This window comes from Heterocephalus glaber, unplaced genomic scaffold (assembly GCF_053883595.1).
Source record: "Heterocephalus glaber isolate CG9 unplaced genomic scaffold, H.glaber_assembly_v1.0 deba00001572, whole genome shotgun sequence".
Lineage (NCBI taxonomy): Eukaryota > Metazoa > Chordata > Mammalia > Rodentia > Bathyergidae > Heterocephalus > Heterocephalus glaber.
The window spans coordinates 11,701,347-11,716,396 of NW_028258357.1; the positions used below are offsets into that span (position 1 = coordinate 11,701,347).

The following is a 15,050-nucleotide window of genomic DNA, read 5'->3' on the forward strand; positions in this document are numbered from 1 at the left end:
CCATCCCTCTCACCACTCCTGGCACAGAGGTAGGGGCTTCTGAGCCATCGTCCCACTGCTCCTGGTCCAGAGGAAGGGGCTTCCCGGCTTTCCCCTACACCAATGACAGACTCACTGAGAGAGAAATAGGGCAAATAATTCCTTTCACAATAGCATCCAAAAAACTGAAATACCTAGGAATCATCCTAATGAAAGAAGTCAAAGACCTCTTCTCTGAAAACTATGGCACTCTGAAAAGAGAGATTGAAGATGATATCAGAAAATGGACAGACACTCCCTGCTCCTGGGTAGGAAGGATTAATGTAGTGAAAATCACCATACTTCCAAAACTGCTATATAGATTTAATGCAATTCCAATTGAGATCCCAGCAGCGTACTTCATAGACCTAGAGAAAACAATCCAAAAATTCATTTGGAACAAGAAGAGACCCAGAATAGGAAAAGCAATTCTAGGTAACAGAGACATGGCAGGGGGTATCACAATCCCCAACCTGCAACTATACTACAAAGCCACTGTGATAAAAACAGCATGGTACTGGCAAAGAAAGAGACTTGAGGACCAATGGAACAGATTAGAAGATGCAGAAACAACTCCAGACACACTCAGCCATCTCATCTTCCATAAAGGAGCCAAACACCCTCACTGGAGGAAAGATAGCCTCTTTAATAAATGGTGCTGGAAAAATTGGGCTTCAACTTGCCAGAGATTAAAACTAGACCTGTATCTCTCACCATGCACTAAACTAAAATCAAAATGGATTAAAGATCTAAATATTAAAATAGAAACTCTGAACCAGTTGGAACAGAGGTTAGGTAGAACCCTTGAAGACACTGGTGTAGGAAAAGATTTTAGGAACAAAACCTCAGTTGCTCATGAACTAGCACAAACAATCAACAAGTGGGATCGCTTCTTATTAAAAGGCTTCTGCACAGCAAGAGAAACCACCACCAGTGTGAAGAGACAACCCACAATGTGAGAAAAAATCTTCACCTGCTCTTCCTCAGACAAAGGTCTACTATCTCGAATCTATAAAGAACTTAAAAAGATCAGACCTCCCAAATTTAAAGACCCAATCCAAAAATGGGCATCTGAAATGAACAGACATTTCTCAGACAAAGAAGTAGAAATAGCAAATAAATACATGAAAAAATGTTCAACATCACTTGTCATTCGAGAGATGCAGATGAAAACAATGCTGAGATTCCACCTCACTCCAGAAAGAATGGCTGCTATCATGAAATCAACCAATAACCATTGCTGGTGGGGCTGTGGGGAAAGAGGAACCCTGCTCCACTGCTGGTGGGAGTGTAGACTGGTGCAACCACTGTGGAAATCAGTATGGAGATACCTCAAAGAACTAGGACTTGAAGTCCCATTTAACCCCGCTATTCCACTGCTGGGGATCTTCCCCAAAGAATTAAAAGAATCATACCACAGTGATATATGTGCGCCCATGTTCATAGCAGCACAGTTTGTAATAGCTAAAACTTGGAAACAGCCCAAATGCCCATCAACTGGAGACTGGATAAAGAAAATGTGGTTTTTTTTATAAAATGGAGTACTACTCAGCCATAAAAAATGAGAAATTAAAGACATTTATAACTAAGTGGATGCACATTGAGGCAATACTCTTAAGTGAAATAAATAGGACACACATGAATAAATACTGAATAGTTTCTCTGGTGTGAGAAGCTGAAAGTGTAAATAAGGACTAAATGTATGATAGGTAATGTGAAATAGGAAGAAAAGGGGCAAAGGGGAAGGAAGTGGGAGGGATACGGAAAAGGATAGAAGGGAATGGGATTAATATGAGGGAATGGGATTAATATGTGAAAATGGAAAAATAGGAACAAAATCTTTGTAAATAGGGAGGACTGGAAGGGTTGAAGGGAGGGCTGGGCAAGGGTGAAAAATAAGAACCAAGAGAGACTATGTAAAGGTGCAAATTTCCAATGATGAATGTAATTATATTGTATACCTAAAATGTACCAATGATTAGAATGAATAATCGATAATGTAAAATAGGAAGAAAAGGTCCAAAGGGGTAGGGGTAGTGGGAGGGGCAGGGGAAAGGAAAGAAGGGAAAGGAAAAATTATGAGAAATGGAAAAAAAAGGAAATAAAGTCTTTGTAAATAGGGAAGGGTGGAGGGGGTGAAGGGAGGGCTAGGAATGGGGAAAAAATAAGAACCAAGATGCATTATGTAAAGGTACAATTCCCAACGAGAAATGTAATTGTGTTGTATACCTACAATGTACCAATAAAAGAATTTAATAAAAAAAAAAACAAAGAAGATCTAAAATTAAAATGCTGTTATTATGATTCCTCTTGCATTTTTCTCTTTACTACATGAACTCTAACTACAATGGTTTGAGTAGGGCTAAGAAACCAATGCAGCCCAAATTATCCAGTCACCCATTCATCTATCTCTCAGGCCAACCATTACCACTGTTAAACATTCCCTGCACACACACACAGCAGCATTTATTATCTAACATTATTATTCATTAGTACCTAGGTGTTACTTTAAACAAATATGAGCATTGGATAAAAAGAGATTCAAAGCACAAGGCCTGACTCAATAGTCTTCATCAAAAATATATGTGGTACATGTTAGCACGCTTCCCCTGTAGACAAAAGAGAACAAGGCACAGAAAGTTAAATAACTTGCCCAAAGCATGTGGCTGATGAATGGAAAATCAGCTATGTGGATCTTAATCATCACTCTATACTGCTTCTCTGCTAGGCACCTCCACTGAATGTACCAAAATCCCAAGATGGACAACTCACTTCACATTTGCCTCACACAGGAATGTTCAGTACAGTGCCATTAATTATTCAACCTAAACACCAAATAAGTGTGAATTGATGTTATTTTGAATTCATCAATTAAAATGATTAAAATTGCAATAAGTGGAAAAATATATATATACTGTCATTAATATTACATATTAAAACTGTATAAGAAAAAAAGACTAAAAAGAAATACTTCAAAATGAAAGTAATTATTTCTATGATAAGACAGGATTATGAAGGTTTGGGATTTTATTTTCTCAGTTGTTTGTTTGTTTGTTTGTTTGGTTTTTTGAGACAGGGTCTCACCATATAGTCCAGGCTGGCCTCAAACTCATGGTGAGCCTCTTGCTTCAGCCTGCTGAGTAGGGGGATTACAGGCATGCACCACCATGCCCAGCTCAGTTTTTGGTTTTGATACTTTTTTTTCAGAACTTTAATAATAGTTGAATTAATTTTATATTGAAAAAGTATTTTATATTAAACATTTCTCCAATTAGATAATCCATACTTTTTTATTCCCTTATACAGATACTTTGCACATCATTTATATTTTGTACTTACGTGAATTGGGAAATTGAGATAAAATAGTAACAGGTAATTAAGGCTAAAAGAAAACTCCCAAACTTTTTTCACAAGGGAGAAATTAAATGATCTTCAACTTTTCTTTTTCACAAATAAACCACTTGAATAGATATTATTTTGTATTTATATAGCGCCTTCTTCAAGAACCTTAAATGCTTTACAGACATTATTTCTAATTAATCCCCACAACAACCCTGTGAGGTAGGTATTACTCCCATTTCACAAGACAGGGGGACTGAAGCACAGAGAGGTTAAGTAACCTGCCCAAGGTCACACAGTAAGTTCACTGAAGAGCCAGGACCTGAGCCCCTTAGCCTCCCAACTCCCAGCCAAACACCTCATGAGAGAATTTTTTTTTTTTTTTTGGTACAGGGGATCGAATTCGGGTCCTTAGTTTTCAAGGCAGGCGGTGGAACCACTGAGCTAAATCCCCGGCCTGGGAGAATCTTTAATGAAAAGTATCTTTAACATAAAGCGTCAAGAATAGTATATTAGGAAAATGAGGTCTTCCTACTGCCATCAAAGAAAGAAAACAACCTATATTGATGGTTAGAAGCCACAAGATCCATATAGTACATCTTCCCTCCCCTTTCCTAAGCCTTCTGGCTCCTATAGTTGGTAAAATTTCCAAGACAGAAGCCATATGACTTAGAAGTGGAACTTAATTTAGAATATTTACTTTTAGTTAAGATAATTTGTACAGGTTTGAATATCCTAATCTGAAAATGTGAAACACTGCACCGATATTCAACCTGTACTTCTACACGATTCTCCAAAAACTCCAGCTTCTATGAGAGTCTCACTAAAGACTGACAAGGAAGTGGCATTTGCTGGTGTTTTCAACACAGATGACTAGAGAACAGCAGAGGTACATTTCTGAGGGGACAGGTATCTTACTAACAAGTGACAAGCAGGACATCAATCAAACATTAGTTACTGATGGACGAGGCAACTGCTGTATCCTGTCCACCAACAGCAGCAGCCACCACACCCTGACACTTTGCCAAGTCAAATAGCAAGTAGCAGAATTTTGATAAAGTACTGAAGATAAAGGATGCAAAATAAATCTCTGACCAAAAGCAAAAGGAAATGAGAGGAGCTGGACATGAGGAGTCTCCATTTTGTTGTCAGTATCAGGAGACACTGGCCAAAATAACATGTGGCTTCCATTTTCGGAGAAGTCAGAGGAAGTCTGCCAACTGAATACATGAGTGAAATCACATATGAGCATTATAAACTACAGATCCAGAGCCAATCCCACTTCAGTCAACTGGGAAGGCCGTGGGGAGTAATCCCACCATCCCACCACTGGGTATTTAAAAGCCACACAGTTACAATCCTTTTACTTCCTCTTTAGGCTTAGGGATCTTACCATAAAAGTAGCTCTCTGTCTTTGACAGATAAGATCTGGAGAGGTATGAAACTAAGCCAGTGGAATTTATCCTCTGTATCTTGAGTATGTGGTGATGAGTTACACCTTCAGTGACATTTTTGGTGGATACAGACTGAAAATTTCTAGCCTCTGTTACTCAGGGATTTTTTTTTTTTTTGATCCACTATGCTGACCTCAGACAGCTTTACAGAAACAAGAGACTTGCAACAAAAGAACCACGAGTCAAATTGTAAAGAATTGAGACCCTCACTCTTTCCAGCGATGTATCCTTAGCCATCATGGACACATCAGGTATACTGATCTAAGATTTCTCCTACTCTGGATTTCTCTAAAGCGGTTCAATGGCCTCCAGAAATATAGTTATCAACTTGCTTTTCTTGTCCCAGGGGATCTCTGACTTGCTGGTATAGTGTGAAGGACAAGGCAATGGCTTCCACATCCCCTTTAAATTCTACCAACATTTAACTTTCCATAACTTTCTAAAGTTGTCCAGATTATAACATTACTGTAATAATTTAATGGCCACAAAGTTTTTATATTTTAACTTTTATCATTCTGTACTTCTCCAAAATACAATGTAAACTTCTTTCTCAAAATGATATACTTGAAGGCCAAGATGTAACTCAGCAGAACAGTGCCTTCCTGGCAAGCATGAGGCCCAGAGTTCAATGCCCGGTACCAAGAAAATAAATAAATAAATGATATACTTGAGACATAAATGTATAATAAACGCTAGCCCTGCATTTGATGATACACTCCTGGATATGGCAAAGAGTGGTGAAAAAGTTAAGAAGAGCATTTAAATTACATATTCAATAGAAAGAGCACTGTATAAAACTATAGACTCTTTTTTGATCCATTAACATGTTGACAGTGTCACACTATGATGATTTTTTAAACTACTGATCCAATTATAGACAGCTAAATTAGGTAGAAATATTACAGGCAGTCAGACAGGGCTGGGCCCTCAAGGAAGTCATTGCAGAAGATGAGAACATATCACAACTGTGGCTGGAGGCACATCTAGAAAAGACTGAAGTCACATGGCCAGGTTTATGTACTTCCCTAAGGGATAAATGGAAGTTTGAGGTTATTGGTACCATCCTTTTGAGATTTCCTGAATAAATAAACCATTGTCTCATTGGTGGTGGGCCACCCTCTCTCACTCACTAAGACTAAGACTACTAAGAGTAAGACTGAAGACCAGACTAAGAATACAGATTATCAACCATGGTTAGTGATGTCATCCATATGCCCTTGCTACTACTGGACCAATATTAGCCAAGTGGCTATACCTGCAATCTTATTGGTTGACTATATTTTTGACCCCTGTTTTACCCACCTTGTGATTTTGCTTTATAAAACTTTCTCAGATAATTGGGCTCGTTGGCAATCCCTTCAGGACCCCTCCTGTCTCTCTCTCAGGAGCTATTCCTATTCCCCATTGCTATTCCCTAATAAATTTTCCTACTCTTAACTTCCATTGTGTCTTAGAATTCATTCTTCTACTTGGGAAAACACAAAGTCAGCATATCTGACATCTAGCAGGTCGGGAGTTACATTTTTCCCCTATATTAATCCTATACCCAAAGGCCCTGGAAGAAAAATCTGTACCTCCAAAGAACTATATTTTCCTCATTTCTGTTTCTTTTTTCCAGATTCCAAGTAGCTTGTCACCTGAAATTTACCCTACCTCGGAGGAAGTAGGCAATTCAAAGAAATAGTGTACTTATGCATAATCCTATTGCCACCATCCTTTTACAAATTTGCCTAAAATAATCCTCATAAACAAAAATAAGTAAACCCAAGGGGCAAGGGGAGTAAAAGGAGAAAAAAAAAAAAAACAGGAAAACTATCATAAGATCTGGGCTTTTGATGCCCATTTTTTAAACACACTCCAGTAATTATTGCTGAATTGTCTACGAATGTCTTATTCTGTTCTTCTGTTATTCAGTGAAAACTCCAATTATAAGGATACTGACCCTGAAGAATCAAACTAAAGCATTCTAGCTTTTTTACTTATTAAATTTTTATTTTGCAAACACAGAGATTAAGAATCATTTGCGCAGGTGGGGGATTTAGCTCAGTGGTTCCGCCGCCTGCCTTGCAAGCGCAAGGTCCTGAGTTCAATCTCCAGTACCAAAAAAAAAAAAAGAATCATTTGGGCTTAAAATTTTATGTGGTAGATAAGTATCTTCCAAATTTTCTTTTTAGAAAAATATTACATAAATGTACATATCCTTTATGGTAAAGAAAAAGTAAATAATATATTAATTTTGTTTAATGGTTTCTTCAAGAGATACAATAGATTTTTATTGTCTTTCATGAAGAATGAAAAACTACAAGGCCAAATAGGTGCACACTAAGTATGAAGACAGTGCAAGGCAAACAGCGGCTGTCTTCAGACAGACTACAGATACTTCTTCAACAGGACTCCAATAGCAAACTTCACATGCGTTTGCATTTTTTTCCTTTTTGGGGGGGGGGGGGTACCAGGGATCAAACTCGGGTCCTTGTGCTTGTAAGGCAGGCAGTGGAACCACTGAGCTAAATCCCTGGCCCAGATCTTTCAATATCAGCACTTCCACAACTAGTTTTATCATTATATTTTAATAGCTACATTATGTTCTATCATACAGATCATCAAAATTTATTTTTTTAAATCTATTTTATTTTATTTATTACTTAAATTCTTTTACTGGTACATTTTAGGTATACAACACATTTGCATTTCTCATTGGGAACTTGTACCTTTACATGATGCATCTTGGTTCTTATTTTTTCCCCATTCCTAGCCCTCCCTTCACCCCCTCCACCCTTCCCTATTTGCAAAGACTGTTTCCATTTTTTCCATTTCTCATAATTTTTCCTTTCCCTTCTTTCCTTTCCCCTGTCCCTCCCACTACCCCTACCCCTTTGGCTTCCTATTTCGCATTATCAATTATTCATTCTAATAATTGGTACATTTTAGGTATACAACATAATGACATTCATCATTGGAAATTTGCACCTTTACATAATCTCTCTTGGTTCTTATTTTTCACCCTTGCCCTTGCCCTTGCCATCAAAATTCAGTTAATTGGTCCCCTACTGAAGGTCATTTAGTTCTTTTCCAATTTGGCTACTATAAACTATGCTGCAAGTAACATGTTTGTAACGTATGTGTGAATTTGTCATTGAGGAATTTGCTAGCAGCATCTCAGAGAGTATGCACCCTTTTGGTACTCAGTTACACACTCACTAATAGTATTTAAGAATGCTGTTTTTCTTTGACCAACAAATACTGTCAAAGAATAAAAACATTCTGATTTTATTCTTACACCCTTACAACCAGATTGGCAGTTGTTATTTAGCAGTCTTTTTTTGTTGTTTTTATTAGTACATATTAACTTTATAAAATATTAGGCTTCCTCATCTGATAGTCTCTATTCTACTTTCATGTCAGAGTGCGTGTGTGTGTGTGTGTGTGTGTGTGTGTGTGTGTGTGTATAAAGATTCTACATATTAGAGAAAATATAGTATATTCATCTTTCTGAGACTGGCTTATTTTGCTGAACATGTCATTTCCATTTTCCCGAAAAATGACATTTTTGTTTCCTATGGCTGAATAATACTTTATTGTGTATGTACACATTTTCATTTTCCATTCATCCACTGACAGGCACCTAGGTTTGTTACGTATCTCGGCTACTGTGAATTGTGCTGCAGTAAACACTGGTATGCAGGAATCTCTATGGCATTCTGACTTTAATTCCACCAGCAGGGTAGATGGGTTCTTTCTTCCCTGCATCTTTGCTAGTGTTTATTGTTTTCTGTATTCTTTTTTCCACAACTTTTACTAGTATATATTGATTATAGAGATTTATGGGTTTCCTATTTTACCCAAGTCTAGAGAATATGGTGTTTTAATATATGTATGTTCAGATATGTACAGACAGACACGGAACACAGTAAGACCCTGTCTTAAAAAACAAACAAACAAAGAACAAAATAAATCACTACAGGAACAGGGAAAGGTGTGATAATGTAATATTCTTAACAGGGCACATGTGGGTCCATGCTCAAAATCCTAGCAAAAGGATTTCAAAACCAATTATAAAGCACTTTATAATCTAACAAACTCTACAGTTATGGATACTTGTTATAAAAGATATTAAGATATCATTTTCAAAGATGTACAACACAGGACTGAGGATGTAGCTAAAGGTAAAGAGCTTGCCCAGAACGTAAGGTCTGAGTTCAACCCCCAGCACTCACTACAAAAAAAAAAAAAAAATTAAAAAAGAAGTAGAACACAGATTCATAAAATCAATATCCATGCTTAATATAATCATTTTTCTATGACACAAAAACTCCTGAGAAAGACTATCCAAATAGCCAATGACAGTCATAACTCAGATTCCCAAGGAAAACACCAGTGTGAGCAAAAAGGAAGTATGAAAACACTGGCAATGATTACTGACAAAGTGCCTTCTGCTCTTAAAACCTTTTGTATTTCTAATCCTAAATCCCAATTCTTAGCCTCAAACTTCATACAAAATTTGTCTCTTAAATCCTTTTATGCCTGCTCTAAATCTTCAACCTTAAAATTAATACTCTTCATTGGAATTGCCATTACAACTCTAACACCTGACACTTGTCAAATAATTCATCTTTGCTAATTACCTTTTTCATCCTCAGTGCTGTTTTTCATTTCTACACCTTCTTAAAACTGAAGACACCCTAATCACTAACAAATCATGAAGTAGAAGACTTACTTAAGTTTTTGCAGTATGAACTTGACTTGGAAAACTTGGAAAACTCCATATAATTCTGTAAGTGCTTTTCAATCCATCATAAAACTATGTACAACAATAAGCTTCTTAATAAAATTCCACATTTAACCCTAACCCATTTTACATCAGCGTTCAGTTAAACACAGTTCCTATTTTCAGAACTGTGGGAAATTCTAGCTAGAGTCATCTACAACTTTAATGAGCAAGCAAATATAGCCACCTGTTAAATTATTAATGCTGAATGAATGCAAACCCTATTAAATTTGTTTTTCAAAGTGGCCTCTAAGAGGCCATCCACCTATTGCATCTGACTCAGCCCCTCTCCAAAATTTCTCAAGTGCTAGAACACAACTGACTTCTACTTCCTAAGTCTTTCCTGCCTAGCCTATAAGCACACATACTACACTGGGCAGGGCAAATGCATCAGAAGCATATACCTATCTAAAGGCAACTTGCTCTTCTTTTCATCAGCATAGATCAAGTCAGTACTCCAAAAGCGAAGGTCCACCTAAATCTAAGTTTAGTGATTTAGCATGTAGAAGTTAGAATCACAAAAATACACTCAACACCCAGTTTAGGCATTTAGAAGTCTGATAAATTTAGTTAACTTTAAGTCTGAAATTCCCATTTATAAAGTGGCACTAAAAATACCAGCTTCAGCCAGGCTTGGTGGCATACGCCTAAATCCCAGCACTCAGGAGGCTGAGGCAGGAGGCTCACCAGGAGTTCAAGGTCAGCCTGGGCTACAGAGTGAGTTTAAGGCCAGCCTGAACTACACAGTGAGACCCTGTCTCATAAATAAATAAATAAATAAAAATATATCAGCTTCACCAACATGTTGTGAAGATTAAGCAATAAATGTGTTTAAATCAGAGCCTGGCATTTTGATAGATATATTACAAATCATAGACATATTATTAAGTACATCTCCTCCCCCAAAAAAGACCTAGAATCAAAGTTTAAAAGCTGCCAGACACTCAAATATCATGATTCAATTGCATCCCCTCAAAGGGGAAGAAACTAAGCCCTAAAGAGAGTAACTGGCTTGCCTGCTAGCACTCTATCTAATTGCTAGTTGTTATCTCTGCTAATTGCACTAAAACTTAAGATTTCAAGGTTTCGATCCATATTCTCTCCAGTCTTAAAATGTTTCTTGTTCACCTCTCTGATAGCACTAGACACACTTTCTCTGATTTCAACTTCATTGATAAACCACAAAGACAGCACAAGATCATAGGTCCTTCCAGCTCCAAAACTTTCATGCCACAACTCATTTATACCCTAAGTGGCTAACTTAAAAATATGTCCACAGAAAAGAAGTCAAATATATTACAAATCTCTATACATGCTTAGTTCCCTTATGGTCATTTTCAAAACTCTAAAACCTAAGTTTCTAGTTATTAATAGTTGAATAAAAATAATTTACCTCTCCAATGCAACCAACTCAGGGTGGGGGCAGCCTAGTCGGTATGAGAATAGAAGACTAAGAAAATTACAGCAAACTATAGTAATAACTAAATTGGGTTTATAGACATCACAATAACAATGTTAAGTGAAAAAGCAAAAGCTTTAAAAACACCTCATATGTGATTAAAATTGAACTGCATATTTTAGGCAAGTCTAGAGTAGATGATTTTTTTTTACCGGAAAGTGAACTTAGGGCCTCACACTTGCCAGGTAGGCACTGCACCCCTGAGCTATATCTCCAGACAGAATATATGATGTTTTGATTCATCAAATGTGAATAAAGAGACAAAAAGCATACCAAAATAAGGATTCATAATCTAGTCATTTATTTTTCTTTCTGTCTTGAAAAATCACTACAGGAACAGGGAAAAGTAAGGACAATAAAATATTCTGAGCTGGGTGTGGCAGTGCATGCCTATAATTCCAGCACTCTGGGAGGCTGAGGCAGGAGGATCAAAACTTTGAGCCCAGCGTAGGCATTTAGTGACTGAGACCCTGTCTCAAAATAAAAAAATAAAAAGGTCTGGGGGATGTAGCTCAGGATAAAGCCTTCAATTCAGTCCCCAGCATTTAAAAAAATGAGAGAAGGGGTGGGGAGGGCATTTTAAGATTCTCCTCTTAGGGCTGGGAAAATGACACACTGTAAATGACACATGCAAAGCTAAGGTGAAAGACATATAGAACCATGTGTCAGATGGCCGCTCTGCCCTGAGCGTACTAAGAGGCAGTGAGGAGCGGGAGGAGGGTGCAGAGAAGCAAAGACCAGGCGGTGGTCTACTTCAGTGTGAGACATGGAGAACTCTTCTCCTGACACCAATACCCTAGAGACACGACTCACCACATAACAATTCCCATGTTTCTGTTACTTTGAAACCTTACGATAGATCCTCCTTTCAACTTAAACTGATTTGAGGAGGTCTGTAATCGTTGAAAATAAAAAGTATTAAACCTGATCCAAGAATTATGGAAGACATTTATTCATTTAATATTTCATTACTTTCCATTGTGTTTCCTTCAAAGTTCTTGGAAGAGTAGTCTGTGTTCCCTGTTTCTATTTTCTTATTTCCCAGTCATTTGCTTCTCCCTTTGACTTTCTTGAAACTGAAACAGGTATGATGATTATTAGGTGGGTATTTCTCAGTCTTTATTTGCCTTGACTTCTCTTCAACATTTACACATGTACACTTGCCTCCATTTTCTCCTGCATGCTGGCCTTGTATGTCCACCTGCTGAAAGACATTCTCCACTGGAGTGTCTATACCTCTAATTCACCGGCATTTTCCTCCCCAACCTGTTTCTCCTTCCCCTCTATCCTCAACCTCAGTCCATCCAATCATCCTCTCAGCTATCCAAATTACTCCCAAGTCAAGAAATACTATCCAATCTATCTCTTATTTTCTTCAGAATCCATCTACTCTCTGAATCCATCCTCATACTCTGAATTCAAGCTTTCATTATCTTCTAGACCAGCAGTAGTGAACCTATGGCACGAGTGTTGTTGTTGTTGTTTTTTCAAGAAAAAAGGTGTTAATGTATGACTTATTTTTTCCAAACTAAAACCTCAGTGTTGCCACTCTGTGATAAGTGAATTTTGGGTTACAGTTTGGGCACTCATCTCTAAAAGGGTCACTGTCTACTGAGGACCTACAGCCAGAAGTCCAGGAATTGTCATTCATTTGAGAATTGAGGCTCACGCAATAATCTTTTTCCTTTTTTCTTCTTCTTCTTTTTTAAGGGCTGAGCTTTGTAGGTCAGTGATAAAGTACTTCCGTAGCATGTAGGTGGCCCTGGGTTCAATCCCCAGCACCCTAAGGGAAAAAAGAATCTTTTTTAAAGGTTCCAAATCATTGTAATGTGTAACAACTTGGGGGTACTATAATTTTAATAATACCTAACATTTCCAAATTTTCTACCTAGTTTTTCCCTTAATGAAGTCATTTTCTCAACATAACCACCAGACAGTAATATATTTACAACATCCAAGGATCAAATACTATATTGGACCCTAGATATACCAAGAAAGAAAAGATTTCCACCCTAAAGGAACTCACAGTCTAGGATGGGAAAAGTCAATCAAACAAATTAAAAGAGCAATGTGATAAATTTTCTAAAGATATGTAGTGTAGGGCCAGGGATTTAGCTCAGTGGTTCGGCTGCCTGCCTTGCATGCACAAGGACCAGAGTTCGATTCCTGGTAGCCAAAAAAAAAAAAAAAGATATGCAGTGTCATAGCTATTATACAGTATTTGTTGAATGTTAAAGAGTACAGTGTTATGTCTTATATCTAGATGTTCCCCCAAAGCCTCATGCACTCCTAGGTAGAGCTTTTGGAAGTGATTGGATCATAGCTGTGTGACAGTGATTAGTCCACTGTTTGGTTTAGCACAGTTCTGGGTGTGGATGATGGACTTATTGAAGAGGGAAGAATCACTCTCCATGTGGATGGTACCAACCAATAGGCGTGTGGCCTGGATAAATTGTAAAGTGACAGAAAGAAGGCAGGCTTTCTGCTTTGCTGCCTTCTGCCTGCCCTGCCATGGACTGTTTCTCCTCTGCCATGCCCCTTTGCCATGCCGCCCTGTCTTGGAGCCAGCCCACTATGGAATGAAATCTCTGCAAACTATGAGCTAAAATAAACCTTTCCTTCCTTAACTTATAGTTATTGGGTATTTTGTCCTAGCAATGAGAAAGTAACTAAGACATACAATGAGTGCTTCATGAATTCTAATTCATTTAATCCTTCCTAACACTGTGAAGTAGATCCATAGGTCAAATTACAAATAAAGCAACTAGGTCTCAGAAAGCTTGAAATTTTACACAAGACTTTACCTTGGTAAGTGGAGAAAGTAAGGGCTTAAGTTATAGTCTAATTCTAAAGCCCATTCTCTTCATTAATATGAGGTGCTTTGAGAAAAAGACAAAAAGCAAAGAAATAATTCCTAGTGTAACTTGAACTGGGCCACAGCCAACTGAGAGAACAGAACAAACTGCAATAAATATAATTAGCGAAAGATGGCAATGTCAGTGCACGTGTACAGGGATACGGCGATAAGGCCCAAGCTAGTATAAAGGGACCAGAGCATTAAGGGCCTTATGTTCCAAGATAAAAAGTCTGGACATCTCCTAGGAACACTGAGTAGTCACTAATAAATTTTAGGTAAAAGAATGATTTCGATTCTTTATGCAGAGTCTAAGTAAAAGAACGATTTTAACTGATTTGCTTTTGATGAAGATTAGCTGGGGAAAATATTTTTGGAATATTTGCCTTATTACAAATTTGATCATTTAAAACCTTGCTGTGGTTCCTTACTATCTGTAAGACCAAAAACACTTCATACTACCTTTCCAGCCTCCTCTTCTATAACTATCTTTATCCACATGCAAAAATACTTAGTCCATTTACCTAGTTCTGCTCTCGCATTTACCTAGTTCTGTCTCAAAATGGCCTCTCTCCTGACCTTCCTTGCCTGAGTCACTTTCAGTCTCCACAAAGCTTTCAACAATCCCCATTCCCTGCTCTCCCCAACTCCAACCCTATCTCCAACACAGAATTTGTTACTTTTTCTGTTGTGCTGGCAAACTCTTCCTTGGTATCTTCATTGCAACATTTATCACATTATTTTATTATTCACATGGCTGTCTCCTACATTAAAACTCAAGTTTTTATCCCTGAGCCCAGCCACAGGAGTTGGCTAGTTAGCAAAGATAAATGTTCACCAATATTTTAAATAAATGTCTATGTCTATATTCTGAGTCCTCATTTACAAAGACAGAGAGAAGTTTAAAAAAGAGAACAATGTCAATATCTTTTGTTGTAACAGAACACCCGAGGCTGAGTGATTTATTTTTTAAAAGGGGTGTTACTTTGGCTCATGGTTTTGGAAGCCTAACATCAAGGCACTGGCATCTGCTAAGAGACCGGTGCTGTTCCACACATGGCAGAAGATATAGATGATTGTGAAAGAGAGTCACATGGCAAACCAGACCAAGGGGAAGTACCAAACTCACTTTATTATAACCTAATCTCACAAAACCTA

At 37.7% G+C, this 15,050-nt stretch overlaps 1 protein-coding gene across 8 annotated transcripts in view; it reads right to left on the reverse strand.

Moving 5' to 3' along the window:
• The window catches only part of Eea1 (early endosome antigen 1), a 196,659-nt gene that overhangs the window by 98,606 nt on the left and 83,003 nt on the right, over positions 1-15,050 (reverse strand). The window lies entirely within an intron of this gene.